Here is a 17467-nt window from a genome sequence, read left to right as displayed (position 1 = left end):
TGTGAAATTGAAAATCTCTGCTTTGATATAAGGGAAATCCTCCTACTTTAAAAATGTACCTGTAGGGAGACTCTAAGATGGCTCTCAAATGCTGTTTACCACTGACTGTAAAGTCACTATATTTGGAGTAAATGCCTTCTTTCTCCAAATCATTGGATCAAGTCTTATCTTTTTCCTTTAAAAAGCTATTTTGTAACAGGATAGTGTAGTGGTTATCACATCTGCTTTACACTCTGAAGGTCCTGGGTTCAAGCCCCAGTGGAACCAGCACCAGGAAATCTTTACGAGGTTGGACTAGTTGATCTCCAGAGGTTTCTTCCAACTTTACTGATTCTGTGATTCTGTAATAGTCTCCAAAGAAGAACCTTTTCCTACTGTGTCCTTGATTCATCCACCTGTCCTCCTGTTTAGTTACTTCTCTGTACCAGGATAGGAATGTAGTTTAATTTAGGTATCTGGGTTATCTCTGCAGTCAATAGAGGGAGACAGGCATTTTAGAAGAGCATTTCATCCCATTCCTAAAATCAGAATCCCACTCTGCAATTAAGAGACACAGGCTGGAGTTCCCATGATCAGGGTAAGCATCTACGTTACATAACCTCACATTTGATCTAGTCTGAATTTTCTGCATTATCTGTGGAGAAAAGCAAGTACTTTCATTCGCTAATGGAGCAGATGAATTAGATGTTAAAAAATGCCTTTTACTCTCCCTTGACTAGTAAGAGAGATAGTAGACACCTACCTCAGATGTAGAAGCCAAAGTTACTTGACATGAACACATTATATCTGGATTACTAAAACTGGCTTATTTCTTAACTGAGCCTAAACTCCTGTCTTTGACATTTCAACTAAGGTAAATCCTCAAGGTAGGAGAAATGAATCTATGCTTGTATAATTCCCCATTCATGTCTCATATTTGTTGATGTTCATCTATTTAATTGTTTCCTACTCCTGTTAAATGTCTGTTTGACTCATATGCTGTTGAAATTATGTGATCAGAATAAAAGTTACCAAAATATAAGTATTTTCAATACTTTAGATAACAGTCTAATTTCTAACTATGAGTGCAGATTATAAAGTACTTTACACAGGGATCTTCCTCCTATCTTTGTACATAAGGATACTACCAGCTGCTGCTCTTTGTCCTCCTACTGTTCGTCTTCTCTGGCTTGTCCACCGTCATCTTTACCTCCAAACTATTTGAGCAGACAGAGAGTATGTCCTCCTTAAATACTTGAAAATGTGGTGTATGCATTCCTCATAAACTGCACAGCACAAGAGAAAAAATCATGGTTCTTCCTCCTCTCCCCTAGAGGAAGTTAATTAATGAGTGTCATATGGTTCTCCTGTTTGCATTACATAGCTAATGTCTTTTGTGGTTCTCTTGTAATGTTTGTACTATTTGTAAACAATGAAATCAAAACCAGCACACTCCATAAAGCATCACCTCATATAAGGTTGGGGGGGAGGTGAATGTTTTAATTGAAACAGCTCTGTTTTATATTACAGCCCCATCTGCCCACACTGGACCTATGGATGGCATCCGGCAGTGCAAACCAAAACAATGACCAATCTGAAAACACTTCAGCAGATCAGCTAAAATAATCAAATTCAAACCAGATGGTGCTGGTGCTGATAATACCTTTTTCTACATCAATTTATGAATAACTATGCTTATAATTGTGACAGAAAGCTGCATACAGAGCTTCTGTAATATTAGAAACAAATTCTTCATCTACCAGGTGGATGAATGGAACATTAGTTGTTTTCTTAGTATTAAATATGGTTAGTTCAGACTGTCTTAGTTAAATCTCTTTCTTTGCTATGATGTAACATTTTGAGGTTAAGACAATAATGTCCATATTAGGAAACATAGATGTTTTCTTTATAATTATAATATACATTATATATATACATATATATGTCTACATAGAATCTACTATAGTTTTTACATTCTGAGATATAAAAATTTCAGGTTATTTATAGAGAGAGTTTAATTGACCTCCGGGTGCAAATTAAGGAAGCCTATGGGTTTCCCCAAGTATATAGCAACTACAGAACCACCTGCACTAAATAGCTGTGTGTTGATTTACTAGGATATCATTTTTTTCTTTTATTTCTCATACTTCACAAAGTTCGGATTTTGCTATTCTCATTGTCTTCAGTCTCTATCAGTTTCTCATGTAGATATATAAAAAAACCTCAGTAAATATTTAGCACCCAAAATACGTAGCCCATTTTTATGTGATAAGTAGATTTAAAATTCCTATGTTCTCTGAAACCTGAAAACAGAGAAGTAAGACATTTTGCCCAATTTCTTCTTGATAGATCAGCCCATTAAATATATAAATAAATAACTCTTGACTCAGAACTGATTTACTGTCAAGTAACAGAAAACTTTGTAAAGCTGAGTTATGAGATAGAGCTTGATCATTTTGGACTATTATTACTTTTAGATTTAGCAGTTTGGCAGTGCTAAAATACGGTGATCATTTCCAGCTTTCTTCCCAGGATTTGAAGACAGGTATGAAATTTAAGGCCTAATTTTGTTCTCTCTCTATGCTGGCATAAATCAGGAAGAATGTCATTTCAGTCAATGAAGATACATCAAAATAAAATTAAATGTTGGCCCTAATATCAATTATTGCTTCAAAAACACTCCTGATAGTGCTATTTTTTATTATTTTTTGTTCTTGATATTAGTATTTTTATAGTTTCCAAAAAGCATGGACAGAATTGAAGTACCATTGTACAAACATGTACTGGTAGTGTATCATTTTCCTAACACTTGGGAAAATATGCTGTCTCCTGTTAGTTATGCTTTGATCCAGCAGAGTAGTTATTTCTCTTGCCAAATCTGAAAATCCAGTTCTATAGGACAGTTCATATGCAATACATTACTTGTATAGATAACTCTAGCAAGATCAAGAGCCTAATATACAATCAGATACCACTGGAGAACATAAAGAGGGTGGAGGGAAAAAATGGGCAAATACAGTAATAATGTGATCTCCTTCTACAGTTCAGTAGTGAGAATGACTTGGTCATTCTGAATAATTCAGGCTTTCTGATGTAAATAAGCCATTATCAGCAGTCTCCGTCTACCTTCTGCTTGCTTTATTAGGAGAAAATATGTATGTGACAAAATTTTTCCAATGGAAAATGAATGTTTTTCTCTCTTCTGCTTTGATCAATTGTTGAGATTTTCTGTATCAGTATTTTTAGCCCTCTCTCCTGCTAAAAAGTGGCAAGTGTAGTGTGTATTGTGTTTTATTACAGAATTTTTAATTTTTGTTATTCAGTCCTCTCTCCTTCAGCAGGCTGGAAGATCTTTAATGTAATTCTGTCCTTTGCATGCAATACTGTGAACAGATTGGTGTTGTCAGGGAATTACATCCAATCTGTGTTGAGCTCTGAAGAGGAATTGTTTATGATTAGGCGATTTACACTTGAAGTGGGCAGAAGATGGCAAGGCCTATAATTAGAAGGAGGGAAATTTATCTCCCAACAGCATGTTCCTCCCTCTGAGCAGAGCCCTAGAGTCAGAAAAGGGCAGATGTAAACACACTTGTCCTCCAAACTGGCTGATTCTGCACCTGGGTTTGATTGAGTCTGGGTTATTGCTGCCAGGAACAACAGTTGGACTTCAGCCTGTATAGGAAAGGCAAATTCTGTCACCACTGTCTTCTCTGCTTAGCTCATCTGCTACGCTTTCTCAAATATTTTGTTGAAGCACAGCTGCCTCTTCTGACCCATTTGGCCAAATGTGTATGAACGAGTGGCTGCGCATTACCTGCTCTTGGGTTTAAGCAGCCACAAGTCACTTGAAGAACAGAGAGGGAATTAAACCTCCTCTCTCCTCTCAAAAAAGAAAAAAGGAAAAAAAAATGAAAGAAAAGAAAAAAAAGAAAAAGTACTAAATAACATCTCTCTGAAATTGAACTAAGAGATGCTGTTAATGGTCCAAACTTCTTACTAAAGTCTGTGTATCCACCTTTGTTCTCCTCACCTGTAACTCTGCCTGTGTATCAAGGAGTTCTCCTCAGCAATGTGGATCTGTTTTCTTCCCCACACATTTTACAAGTATTTTCCCTACATTTAGCAGTCTATAGAATTCCAGCTGTGAAGGGCTGCCTGCCCTCCCAGTACAAGCATCATTTAACAAAACTTCTCCTGAAACAGAGAAACATGGAAGTCAAAAATACATCTTCAACCCTAAAGAAATAGTAGAGGACAAATATTTTTCTGGATTAAAAATGTATATATATATATATGTATATATAAATATATATATATACAGTCTTTTCATTATAAGAATGGCATTTATAGCATGAAGAGCTAATATTCTTAAACTAATCCAACACAAATACAATGCAAACTTCAAACAAATGCAATTTGAACTGAAAGTCAGAAGAACCATAAACTCTGGTCCTCCAGGGTCTCTTGTAGCAATAATGACTTTAGATAGGAAATGTTGGATGCCATTAAAAAAGGTCCAGAATTGCCTCTTCCAAGCATTATAAAATGCTACATCAGCTTGGAGTTAGCTGAAAGTTTAGTCATCTGCTTCGTGTTTTATTGAGATCTTTGGATATCTTATGGACATCTTTGGAGCAAAGGCCCTGGATTTCTGAAGCCATTGTTGCTTCTTTGCATGTTGACATCTCCCCGCTCCCATGGTATATTGTCTGCCATTCCTAAAAGAGTCTTCTAAAGAGGCAACATAAAAAATGTTTCCAAGTAGAGCATTCCCAATCTGGAATTGTCTCTTTTAAATGGCCAGTTGGTAAAAAGAAGTCCTATTAATTTCTGGTGGTCAGTACCAGCAGGAGGCAGAAATTCACCCACTGAGAGACCCTGTATAGTGATTCCAGCAGTGGCAGACCAGAGTCACTGTTAGCAGGGCTGAATTCCTTCCTCTTAGTGAAACTAACCTCTGCTGGACCCTGTGATTTGCTTGTAATGTGATTATTCAGTCCTTACTATATTTTTTTTTTTTTGGAACAACTAATCCACAGATAGACTTTTTATGGTGCATTTTGAAAAACTGCAAAAGGATTTGTAAAGTTCAGAATTCAGCTCAGGTAAAGTTTTCAAGTCATCAGATTGTCTTTAAATTGCCTCCAGCTAAATGTATTCATTTTGCTGAACAGGAAAACAGAACATAGATGGCAACTTAGAAGGCTTTCCTATGGACAGAAGTTGTTTTGTTTTGTTTTGTTTTTCCCATCCAAGAAACTGTCACTTGTTCAGTTTTTTTTTCCTTCTCTCTCCCTCCAGCCTTGAGAAAAGTAGATCTTTTGGAAATGTATTAAGAGATCTTTTAGAAATAAAAAAAGGATGCATGCTACCAGATTAAAATTCCATATCTAAGCCATTGCCAGTGTTGGGATAGTTCCAATCTAACTGATTGCCTAGACAAGTCTAAGCAAATGATATCTAGCAAGCTACTCAGAAAAAAGCAGGGGGAAAGTTACATGGTTATTAATGTAATCATTTTATATAGTCATGACAACCCTTTTTTTTTTGCAATAAACATTTTTTGCAACTTTTTTTTTACCTACTGTTTTTTTCCCCCATTTCTGATAAAATAGATATATTATAATTAGTTTCTATAGCCCACAAAGGATTTTCTGCAGAATGTGTTATAGTCCCAAAGGGAGACAGATTATATTCCCTTCTTGAACTGTTATAGAGCACTGCCCAACTATTTACAGTTTCTTCAACATCCTCAGTGCCCTGCAGTAGGGAGTTATTTGACCTGTGTATGTGACCAGTAGATCTAGCAAAAGAGTGCTGTTAGTGCTCATTGAGTCTGAAGAAACGGAAGGAAATGGATTTACACAGACTCCCAGCTTCAACAGACCAGAAAGGGACAGTCTATTTCTTAAATACATGCCTTTGTAAAATAACATTTTAGTTTCTAATATTCTTTCTATATAATGGGCAGATAGAGGCTAGAAAAGGAAGTAGTGTGTTTAATAAAGTAACAGCTCAGCAAGGCTTGCACAAAAATAGTCTATGCCTCAGAATCAAAGCTGAGGACAAAACAGAGGGGGTAATTATAGGACTGTTTCAGCAAAGTCTGCACCAAGGATTTTGATTTATTGTACAAAGTCATTCATCAAAATACAGACCCACAGGAAAAACTCAGAGATTTAAAAATTTAAGGATGTGCTATGGAAAAATGCTGTATAGTTCATTATAAAACAGTAGAATTTGTTTTAGTAATAACGTAGCTTTTAGTTAAAAAAATCAACCATTCATAAAAATCCCTCTACTAAATGTATCTGTTTTTTAAGGTATCTGTGATATCTGAGTATTAAAACAGTTTCAAAGAACTTTCATGTTCAATATAACAAAGTAGATTTCAAAAAAAAGAAAATACCAGTTCCACTGATCATAATTAATATGCTATATTGCCTTTTCTACTCAGTTAAGTGCCAAAAATTCTCTATCAAGGGCACCATTTTCATAAGCTTTAAATATATGCTACCACCAAAATCGGCTTAAACATCTTGTCTTCTGTATCCTCCTCTTATTGGATTAAGAAACATGTCATGACTTTTCAGAGGACAGAATCAATTCTTTTAGAGGTATGTAAGGATACGGATTTCAAAAGCAGTACATGCCTAGTTCCCAATAAATGTCCATCTGCTTCTTTAGATTACTGCATGCAAAAATCTGGTGTCTCATAACTTCCTGGCAGAATGTTTTTATTCCTGTTGGCAAACAACTGGTGAATAAGAACTCTGTGGGGGTTTTTCGTTTGTTTTTGTGATTTTTTTTTTTAATTTCATTGTCCGACTGATACCAAATATCTGTGTCTTTCTCCAAGCAATAACGGACTTTTTGGATGAGCGACAAACAAGTTGAAAATGTAACCATGTCGCAGGTGAAAACCGAACTAACATAGATTGAGAATTCTTGAATGTCACTAGAGCGTTTTCTTTTTTTATGGTTGCTATCTGATGTTTTTGAGTATTCTGGGTCCAGTCAGTTATGGCTGTGCTGGTGTAAGCACAGCACACAAGCCAGTACACAAGCTACTAATCATTTGATTATCTTGGGTGAAGAATAGTTCTCTGATATCAATGTCCAGAAGACTGAATTTAGTATTATGAAGGATGGATGCAGCCACAAGATGAATGGGAGAAAGGTGACCAGAGCCCTACCGCAGTCACTGCACCCTCCTGCCTCATCGTCACCCGTAAAGGCCAGGCTCTGCCCCACAGCCCCAGCCGCGGTTGGGTGTCTGCCCCATGGAGAATTACCCTACAGCTGGCAGAGGCCCAGCACTGGCAGTACTGCTGTTTTGGGGGCTGCCCTGGCCTTTTCTCCTGCTACTTTGCTCCTGGCACCATTTGGACTGCCAGTGCAGCAGCAGGATTTCCCCGAGGAGCCAGAAGCTGCAGGGATGTGTTGAGCAGACTGCGTGATGCCAGCACCGCAGCAGGGGAAACAGGTCTAGCATGAAAGCAAAAGCCTTCATGGTCTGCCCTGCAAATCTGTGCTTGGCATTATATATTCAGCGTCCAAATGCCTGGTGAATTACAGGTCACATTCATTAATTTAGGCTTCACTTCAGCTAGCTGATTAAACACATAAAACAAATGAATATTCCCCTTGATTTCAATTAGATCATTCAATTTAAACTTAGGCAGCCTAACGGTAATCTTTGCTGAACTAAGGCTATTGCTGTTCCATAATAAAATCTATGAGTTCATTTGCAGGGACAAAAATTGGTAGAATGCTGTTTGCTATAACTTACAAGAAGTAATATGCTCAGACTCAGGATTCATCTCTTGTGTTTATTCTCTGTAGCCCAAGCTGTTAAAATGACAAAATCAAATGGAGTATTTGTGAAGTTAGACACTTGGGCTCACCTTTGATTCATTGTAGCTCTTCCACTGGAAGTTGAGGCAATACCACCCTGACCAAAAATAAAAACCTAGTGGTCCTTCTGGATGTGTCATCTGGCTGTGGCTGTTTCATTTAAAATGCTTGCTTTGACATTTGTCAGCTGATGGCTCCCGCACAGCTGCCAATGACTTACAGTAGGATGTTACATGTTCTGCTTTTCTGAAATTCAATAGTACACTTCAAGCTGGGTGGTCACTCAAAAGTATCGGCCTCCTGGGAAAGAACTGACTTCAGTGAGTTCATCTTGGACTCAGATGCCCATTAGTTGAGAATCTAACACTTGCTTCATCTGTATGGTTGCCATGAGAATAATCAGTACACTTGAAGTGCATGTTATACTGCTGAGCAACATAGAAATGCCTGTAGATGTTTTTTTTTAAGTAATTGTCATCTTTCTCTTCACATGTGCTCTGAAAGCTCTTAAAAGCCCTCTCTGACCCTTTCATGTTCAATCGTCTGTCTTGCAGAATCAACTGCTTAGTGTGCGCTTGTGTACTGCCATAAAAGATTGTGATGAAGTGAAGGCTGAAGCCTTAACTTTAAAGAAGTAAAGAATAGGTATTATGTTCTGGTTTTCTCTCCAGACTGAAACTAAAATTAGATGGTTGAGAAGGAGATTGAAAGGCAAAAAATGGTAATAAAAAATGTTCAGTGAAACATAGGAAGAAAAGTGTTTTAAACTAAATAATAAGGAATAGAATGATATATGAATGACAGAATCTACTTGATAAGCAGCAAGAAGCAGCAAGACCACGAAGGGACTCAACATAAAAGAGGATTTGAACTAGTAGTCAAAGGTAGGTTATGAGGAAAAGCCAGGAATGTTATTTGGGTAGATAAGCAGCCTGGATGAGGAACACACCGTCTAACAATAAAAAATGCTAATGACAGAAATATAAATAATGCCTGAAAATGATAGGCAGAAGCAACATAATTAAGAACTCAAAACTAGCATAGCCCTTTGAAATGCAATCAAGCCACTCAGAAACTGAGACTCTCCAGATAGGCAATTAAAGAATAGGCTTGGTTTTCAGAGTTACCAACTACCTGAAATTTCCACTGATATAGCATGACATCCAGCTAAATCTAATGAGTTTTAGTTAGAAGTATAGTTTGGAAAAAAATAAAGATCTTGGGTGTTAAAACTGCAGTAGCTGCATATGTATTTTCTTCTTGAAACCAATGGATGTCAAATGCCAGATACCCAGCAATGATGATGTATACCTTAGTAATGAAAGCAGTGTGTATTCAGCATCCACATAACTCAGAAGAAATGTGATATCTTGCCAAATCCATTCTGGAGCAACTGATTCAATCAACATTTCTGAGTTTTTTTAGATTTTGTTTTGTTTTGTTTTTCCAAGACCAAAGGAAGCAAGGTGAAATGAGGTTTGCTTGGAACAGGTATGTCACCTGTCACCCTGGACTTACTACAGGGACAAGTGAATGAAATATACTTCTATATATGGTATTAATCAATTTCGAGATACTTACTGATTCAGTGAAAAGAGCTCTTTATTAAACAGAAAGCAAAAGATGTAGTGATTTAATAAAACACCTACAAATGAAGATGAGTATCTTCTTGGATCTCTTTGTGCTTATGAAGAAAAGAAAGATTGTCATTAATGCAAAGGAATAACACATTTAAATGTTTCTCACAAGCTCAACATGCGAGAACACACATGAAAGAAAATTGATCAAGGCTATTTCATACTCATTATTTATACGATAGAGTCCATATTAGTGTTCTTACAAAGCTACACCTCAAAAACTGAAAGTAAAATTTGAAGCTACATTTTTCAAGAAAGTTGATGGAAATTATATTTCAAGATGGTAGGCAGGCACTTGTTACAACAAGAAAATTTACAAATTGATAAAACTGTATTGATACAAAAAGTGACACTTTTCAATATGCAGCAAAAGAGCATTAGATTTCTTAGAAGGTAAAGACATTATTATAGATAATTCCACTGAATGAAAAATTGCCTTTGAATTGATGAATAATATGCAGAGTAGTATATTATACCTTTATCTCCTCTGTCAGTTCATGCATCTGATGGAACAGATCTGGAGCATGCAATCCTGATTTAATGTTATTTCCCATAGGTAGCTAAAATCATAAATCAGTGATTTATTTGCTCCTTAGTAAAACTTGTTTAAAATACCATCTGTCTGTATAGAATGAGGATTGCAAGTTAGAAATTATATAACTTTCCTGTTCCAAATTTATATTGTCAAATTGAGTTGCCTGGTAATGTTTTACAATTGCATCTCAATCAGAAAAGTAATGGATATTTCTGTATTGGATATTTTATATTTTCATATGAAGATTCATTTTAAAGCTGGAAGCACAGCTCGCACACCACTCTACCACTGGTGGCATACCACTCTGTTCTAATTTGTTGAGATAGTACGTGCTTCTTTTCTTTATAAAGTAGATAATGTGTCATAGCCCACATTCATCTGGTCTACATCAGACACAGTCTTCAGCTGTCATATTTATGTTCTTAAAAGAAAAGTCAATGCTATTCCATTTATATGATCTGAACTCTGTGGTAAGATTTCTCCCATCTCTACTACGTGCTAGTCTACCAAGTTAGAGCTGAACCAAAAAAAAAAAAAAAATACAAATAGATGACTTGTTTTCATAAATATGCTACATCCTCCATTGTCTCAACTAATATTTTAGATTAAGAAATGGACCTGTCTAGAGAAATACTTCAATTAGTATATCTTAAAAGGAGATTTTCACTTTTACTCCCTTTGTAAGCACTGATTCATTTAGTGGCATCTCAACAGGAAATCAAAATTTTATCTGATAATTGACAATGGAAGCAAATTTACCAGAATTATAGGCAAATACTTACATAGAAGTCTCTGAAATTAGATTCTGTTGATTTATAAAACAACTCACCAGTCTAGTCCAGTTATAATTCTTTTTCCAGTTGTCCAAAGAAGGCATCATCTAAGTCTTCCTGATCAGGTAGTGTGTAGCAGATATCCACCACAACATCACGAAGATATTGGTCTGCCCTCTGACCTGATCCATAATATCCTTACTGGCTCATCCTCTGTCCCCAGGTAGAACTCCATACATTCCCACTGCTCTCTCACATACCAACTCCTTACCATCCCAGCCTGTCCTTCATAAAGAGTCTGTATCTGTTAGGATTTGGATTGGTCCTAATGACCTAAACCAGTCTCAAATGAGCTCCTACACACAACCCTTGCCCATGGGGCAGGAGCTCTATTAAAGCTCAGACCTGGGCTTTCTGTCATGGTGTGAATTATGCTGTGTGTGGGCCTGTTTCTAGCTCTGCTACTTAATTAGCTTGGACCTGTTCTATAAGTAGCTTATTTCCTTGCTTGGCCCACTGGTCATGTGTTATAGCTTTGTCTCTCGCCAAATCTCTTTTGGCTCCTGATTGGACTTCCTGGACGTTTCCTGGACTTGGTTCATCACTTACTGTGCCTGGGGCTGTTGATGGACCCTGTTACTGACACCTGGCTTTGCCCACTGTGTTCAGATCCTGTGGAACGGTGTCCCATCAGCCTGCAATGGCATTACCCTTGAGTTCTGACTTGTCCTCCTTTAGCAAGCAGTCTGCTCTTGCTGTTCCCTGGTGATATCCATCCTTTGCAGTGCTACAGTCATATGAGCTACCTCACCATGTCACTGTGATTGTGGTGAGACTGTAGCCCTGCAACTGCATGTAAACCTCTAATTCCTCCTGAGGTTTTTTGGTTGGTTGGTTTTCTTTTTCTTTTTCTTTTCTTTTTTTTTTCTTCCCTAGGTTGCATGTGCTGGTGTACATGAATCTCAGATAGGCAACTGGTTGTGCTGATTTACCAGGAAAAGTATAAGAACGAGATATACAACGTAAGAGTAGAGGTAATAGTTTTGTCAGATAAGAGCATGATGATATCAAATGTTGTGTTCTAACATAGAGACTGTACAACACAGAGAAGAAAGAGGCCAGACTAAAACTGATGCGAATTTCTCATGCTTATGGAAGAGGAACCCTTGGAGATCTTAGCTGCTCAGACTTCATTACCAAATCTCAGATTGCTTCATATGTCATCATTAACAACAGGTGCTACTACTTCTACCTACAAACCTTGACTTTCTAATACATGCAGCATTCGCATAAGATGCGAGAAACCTGTAAGGAAAATCTCTCTCTACCAGAAGTTTTGTATCTCACTTTTCAGGAACATGCCTTGTAGGTTTACTTTGAGTCACTCTTAGTCTATTTTGTTAAAATTGTTCATGTGTATGTACACATTAGTTGTTCATTGGTCTAGAAATAAAGTGTAGTCTGGTAATTGGGGAGACTTATTTCCCAGTTATTAGTTGAGTAATTTACTCAAACTAAGACAACTAGAAAAGGTGAGATTGAAGCGAATCTATTCCTCCAGACTTCCATTCTTTAATAATACCTAAACATTTGGTCTTGAATATTTTCCAAGCAAGTATTTTTAGATGGATTAGAAGTCAGAATGTCAGCACTGACCACGTCAATCCCCACAGCTCTAATTTTCATAAGAAAATGTCCTTTCTTAAATGCACTTTGTGATCTCATCATATGAAACAGGTTCTTTAGGAGAGAGATATGGACTATGAATCCCCTTTTGAGAGTGTAGAAAAAAAATATGCGCATGCATGGACAGAGGAAAGATTTAAATATGCCTAAACTGTAGATTTAGGCATCCAAAGCACCTGCTGTGTAATACTTGTGACACTTAATTCTTCAAATTTACTTTTCTAGAGTATGAACATAAACTAGAAGGAGTATAAGTAATTATTTAATTTGTTTTGTTTTATGTCTACTGAAGATAAAAATATAATTTACTATGTGCAATATTTCTGAATTTATTTCTGTTTCCCGTAGGAGGAGATCACAGTTCTGTTAAGTATTTTAATTGTTCTGAATCTAATCATTTATATAATCTTATAGGATAATGACAGAGATTTCACTGGGGCTACATAAAGGCAACATTCTTTGTTGTGTTGCTTATTGAAGTCAAAAGTTTCACATGAGACAACTTTGTCTTATAATTCTCTTCAGTAAATAAAGGATGAGGGGCATTTTAATTTATTTTTTGTATAAATTGCTATAATAATATTGTAGAATAGATGCCTGGAATTGGGTATCTGAAGCCCATTAATATTCTTCAGTGTACAGCACTTGCCTTGCAGGTGACAGAGCAGAAGGTCTTCACATGATAGTGTGTTAAATCCGTCAGTCACATATAGATGTCTCAGACACTGTGCATCTCAAATAGCACTAGATGTCTACATTGGAGCAATAAAACAGTGGATTAAGACAACTAAATTTGTATGTTCATATTTCTAGGATCAATTTATACGCTGTAGCTCTATTTATAAAATCTAGAGATACATATTTAAGCAGCGATTGTTCCTACAGAACCTACTGTAGGTTGAGATGAATAGGAATGCAGACTCAGTGAACTGCACTGATTCCATTTGACTATAATATTCAGACAATCACATGTCTACTTATGCTTAGGTTTCTGAGTATAAAGTGTCCATACCCTAGGCACTGTCATGATTTTCAGCAGATGTCCCTGAGGTGTTTCCTAGAACAGAGATAACTGCATCCCCGAGTAGAATCATGAGCCTGAAAGTATGGACAGAAAAGGCTCCCATTAGAAAAGTTTAGGTGCTCAGGGGATTAGTACGTGGCCACACCACTCCTAGTACATCTGAAAGGTGGTGTACAAAAGGACTCCCATTTCCAGCAGCAGAACCTGTCTGGTTTTGGTGATCCACAAATTAAATTTAGCCTAAGCATCTTCCACTTCCTCAAATAAGGGATAGAAGCATGTATTAAATGACAACCAAATATTGGCATAGAACAAAGATATTGATTTTATTTCCTCTTTTCCACTAATCATGTTTCCACTGTTTTGTATATTTCAGAAGGATAATAATGTAATTATTCTGTCCTATTTCTACTCAGTAAGTATGTTATCCTAAAATAGTTGCAGTCCTTCTCAAAGACATGACTGCTGCATAACTAAAATAATTTAGATTCAAAAACACCACCAAACTGAAATTTGCCATAGAAAAGCAACTACAGTTTAGTTAATTCCTGGCATTCTTCCAGACAAAGTTATAGAACTTAAATCACTATCTTAAATCACCCAAGAACAGAATGAATTTTTAGTAAATTTTACTTTAAAGAATGAAGTAATAAAAACTAAAACTTATGCAGTGCTTCAGCTACTGTAATAACAGACAAATCAATAATCTGAAACAGTAGGAAGATAAGAATACACCTTAATTCACTTATTCTGAGACAGGTAAAGGGGCTCTCAGCTAGATGCAAAATTTTCAGTTTCTCCAAACCCTTCTTAGTGTATTATACAGAATGGAGTGACTTCCCTCCTCCCCTTCATTATCATCTTTGGCAAAGTACAGAATGAAAGGTAAATTTAATTGGTAGAAAAGATCATTATTTTTTCTTTCCATTTATTTGTTTTAAAGCACTGTTCAAGAGGTAGATTAAAGTTAATAGATTTTTTTTAAAAAGTAATAAGCTAGGATTTCAGCATTCCTTACTTATACCTACTACAGACTCTAGAAAAAGACACATAGGAGAACCTCAACTTTTCCTTGGTATAAACCAGGTAAATATATAATAAATAATTTTCCATTAACAATTACGACAGTTTCTCAGCTCTGAAGATGAACTCTTTTGAAGCTTCTATCATTAAATTAATTCCTTCTTTAGAAAGAAGAAGTGTGATAACATCTGGGGCTTTTTGACAAAAAGCATGGGGCTCTGCTCTCTTTTATCTTCTCTTGTCACTGATCCCAAGAGTTCAAACAAAAATCAGACGTGTACATGCTTGACAAATAACAAGAGTTCAGGCCATACTCAGTCTTTAGCTAGTATCCTTAGACGGAGCTCATTTGCTGCTAGGTGTCCTATAATTCCTAATGCTGGATTTCTTGTGTCATTCTCCATAGGCAATATATTGTCAGAGAGAGAATATTTGATTGGATTTATCACTGATTTCACCCATCATAATAATAATAATAATAATTTATCAGTGATGTTGACAAATGAACAAATGAAAAATTGGCAAATTTCCAGTTCCTGAAGCAGTTTAGTTTCTAGGTTTCTGAAAAGGTCACTTGAGTGCACAGTACACCTGAGATCATATGAGGACTCTAACTAAAGATAGCTTCTCAAGGCTAATCTCTATGCTGGATCACAGATAATTTATTTTGATCTTTTCCCAGTCTTGATTTTACAAGGGAGTTTGGACAAATCAGAGATATCAAAAAAAACACTCCATCCCCTTGGTCTCACAGTTACTGTCTTCTAATCACTGTAATGTTATACAAGGTTTGGGCAGGGAGCATAATCAACTATATGCTATCCCTATTCTATAACATGATAAGGGAAGTCATGAATTTTGACTTTCTAGTTCCATAAATACCTTTTCTTTAGCACTCTGGAGGCTAGCGGGCAATTTTCATGCATTTATATCCAAAAAATTGTAAGCAATATTTTCTAGAAGCATCCAGACCTGAAACACTGGGAAACCATTATAAAAAGTGACAGGACGATGTAAGATGAGAGCCTGCAGTCAGCTAAGCAGAAAACATTTAGTTTTCATTTTGCTGGATCCAAAATTAGAAACTAAAATTTTTAAAGTCAGTAAATGAACATTGATCAGATTTTGAAGACATAAGGATTGAATTTATATTTTTAAAAAGGATATCACTCTTACTTGGGAAATCTGAAGCTATATTTCTTCTAATTGGTGAGATCTCTGTGTTAAATGTGTAAAGAAAATGATACATGGATAAAATAACCGTTCTTATTCTTAATTTAAAATAATGAATTCAAATAAAGTAAATGGGCAAGCATGTCATACAAAACAAAGAGTTAACCTGAAGGACTTTTTTCCTCCATCTAAGTCAGGAAGTTTGAAATATTACTCAGAGGTCTGAAAATCTTTTTCAGGGAATTCTTTATTGTTCTGGGGGAGTAGAAGAATAACTTTTAATCTATTTATTGGTTCAATATTGAGGATGTTTGGGGATTTTTTCTCCCCTTTTTTAATAATCTATTAAATTTAAATGACCTTTGTTAACAGTCTTTTGGTTAACGAAACGGAATATCATTTTCTTAAAGGGAATACTGGAAATGCACAATTTGCAATGCATTTGGACTTTTCCAATTTCATGCTCTGAAAAATCTGAAGGAAAAATACTTTGTCATTTTTCCCCTACAATCCTCCTCCCTTTTTTTCTTTTAATTTTTCTTTTTTCAATTAAGTCAGTTCTCACAGCTTCTCTGTGATCATATCCATGATTGGCTTTCCCTCAGGAATAATGGCAGCTGCTTTCTGGTGAATGTTAACTAGTGCAATTATATTTTCAAATACCATAAATGTCTACTTAATTCCTTATATCATCAATACTGTTTGTAAAGGATGTAAAGTGAAAAGCAAAATGTTTGCCCTTATGATTTATTTAGAATGCAAGTTGCTGGTGTCAGGGCATGCATCTGGGTAGTGGTTGATACAATAGAGCTCTGATGTTCACAAAACGCCATACGATTATTAATGTTATGTGCTTAATAATTTTAGAAATGTAATAAATTTGAAGTGTACAAGAGATTGCCAGTGATGGTTTTAAAGTTTTGACTTTGGGAAATTGTGATCTGATGCACAAAAAGAAGCAGCTTAGAGTCCTTGACATTCTTTCACTATCACAGATTAGGCTTGTATTGTAAAAGGGAGTGCATTTCTTTTTAATTACAATTTCTTTTATTTTTTTCATAAAACTATTTTCTCTAGAATTCCTCATAGAAAATTTCAGTCTGGATGACTCTGTCGTAGTAGAAATGTTCTATTTCCAATGATTACATCAAATCTAATGTATATTTCAAGGCTCTGCATTCACTACAGTCAGTGTTTTCAAAGGCTATTGAATAAACGAGATTTTTCCTGAAATGTTTCAAATAAAATAGATTGTAGAAAGCTTCAGTAGATTCTTCTATGGAAGAGATGTAAATGAAATACTGAGAACTACAATGAAATGAAATACCCATACGCTGGCAGAAGTTACCTAATAGGAAACAAGTAGAGAAACTTGTGAGAGACATTCTGAAACTCTGGAATGAAAGCATACCCCTTTTTATGAAGAGAGAAATTTGGCTTTCAACTAAGAACAACTTCTTGCAAAGTAACAGCTAGTCACTTACTACTACTTATTATCGCACTACTTATTTTCAGCTGATTCTGTAAAGATGAACAGAAAATATTATATGTATTATTTGTGTAAAGTGATCCAAGTCAAAAATAATTTCTGAGAAACTTCTCAGAAAATCTGACAGAAAAATCTGTTGTGAAATCATTATCCATTAAAAAAGGGAAGAAAAGGCTGTAAAAACTCTGGAGAGCTGAGCTCCTGGATATCATGGTAATAACATAGAAATAATCAATCCAGCCACTTCTACAGTACTGGAAGAGTATTACCAACACACAAACAAAGGCTTTT

This window comes from Rhea pennata, chromosome 3 (genome assembly GCF_028389875.1).
Source record: "Rhea pennata isolate bPtePen1 chromosome 3, bPtePen1.pri, whole genome shotgun sequence".
Lineage (NCBI taxonomy): Eukaryota > Metazoa > Chordata > Aves > Rheiformes > Rheidae > Rhea > Rhea pennata.
Note: the sequence above shows the minus strand (reverse complement) of the source record.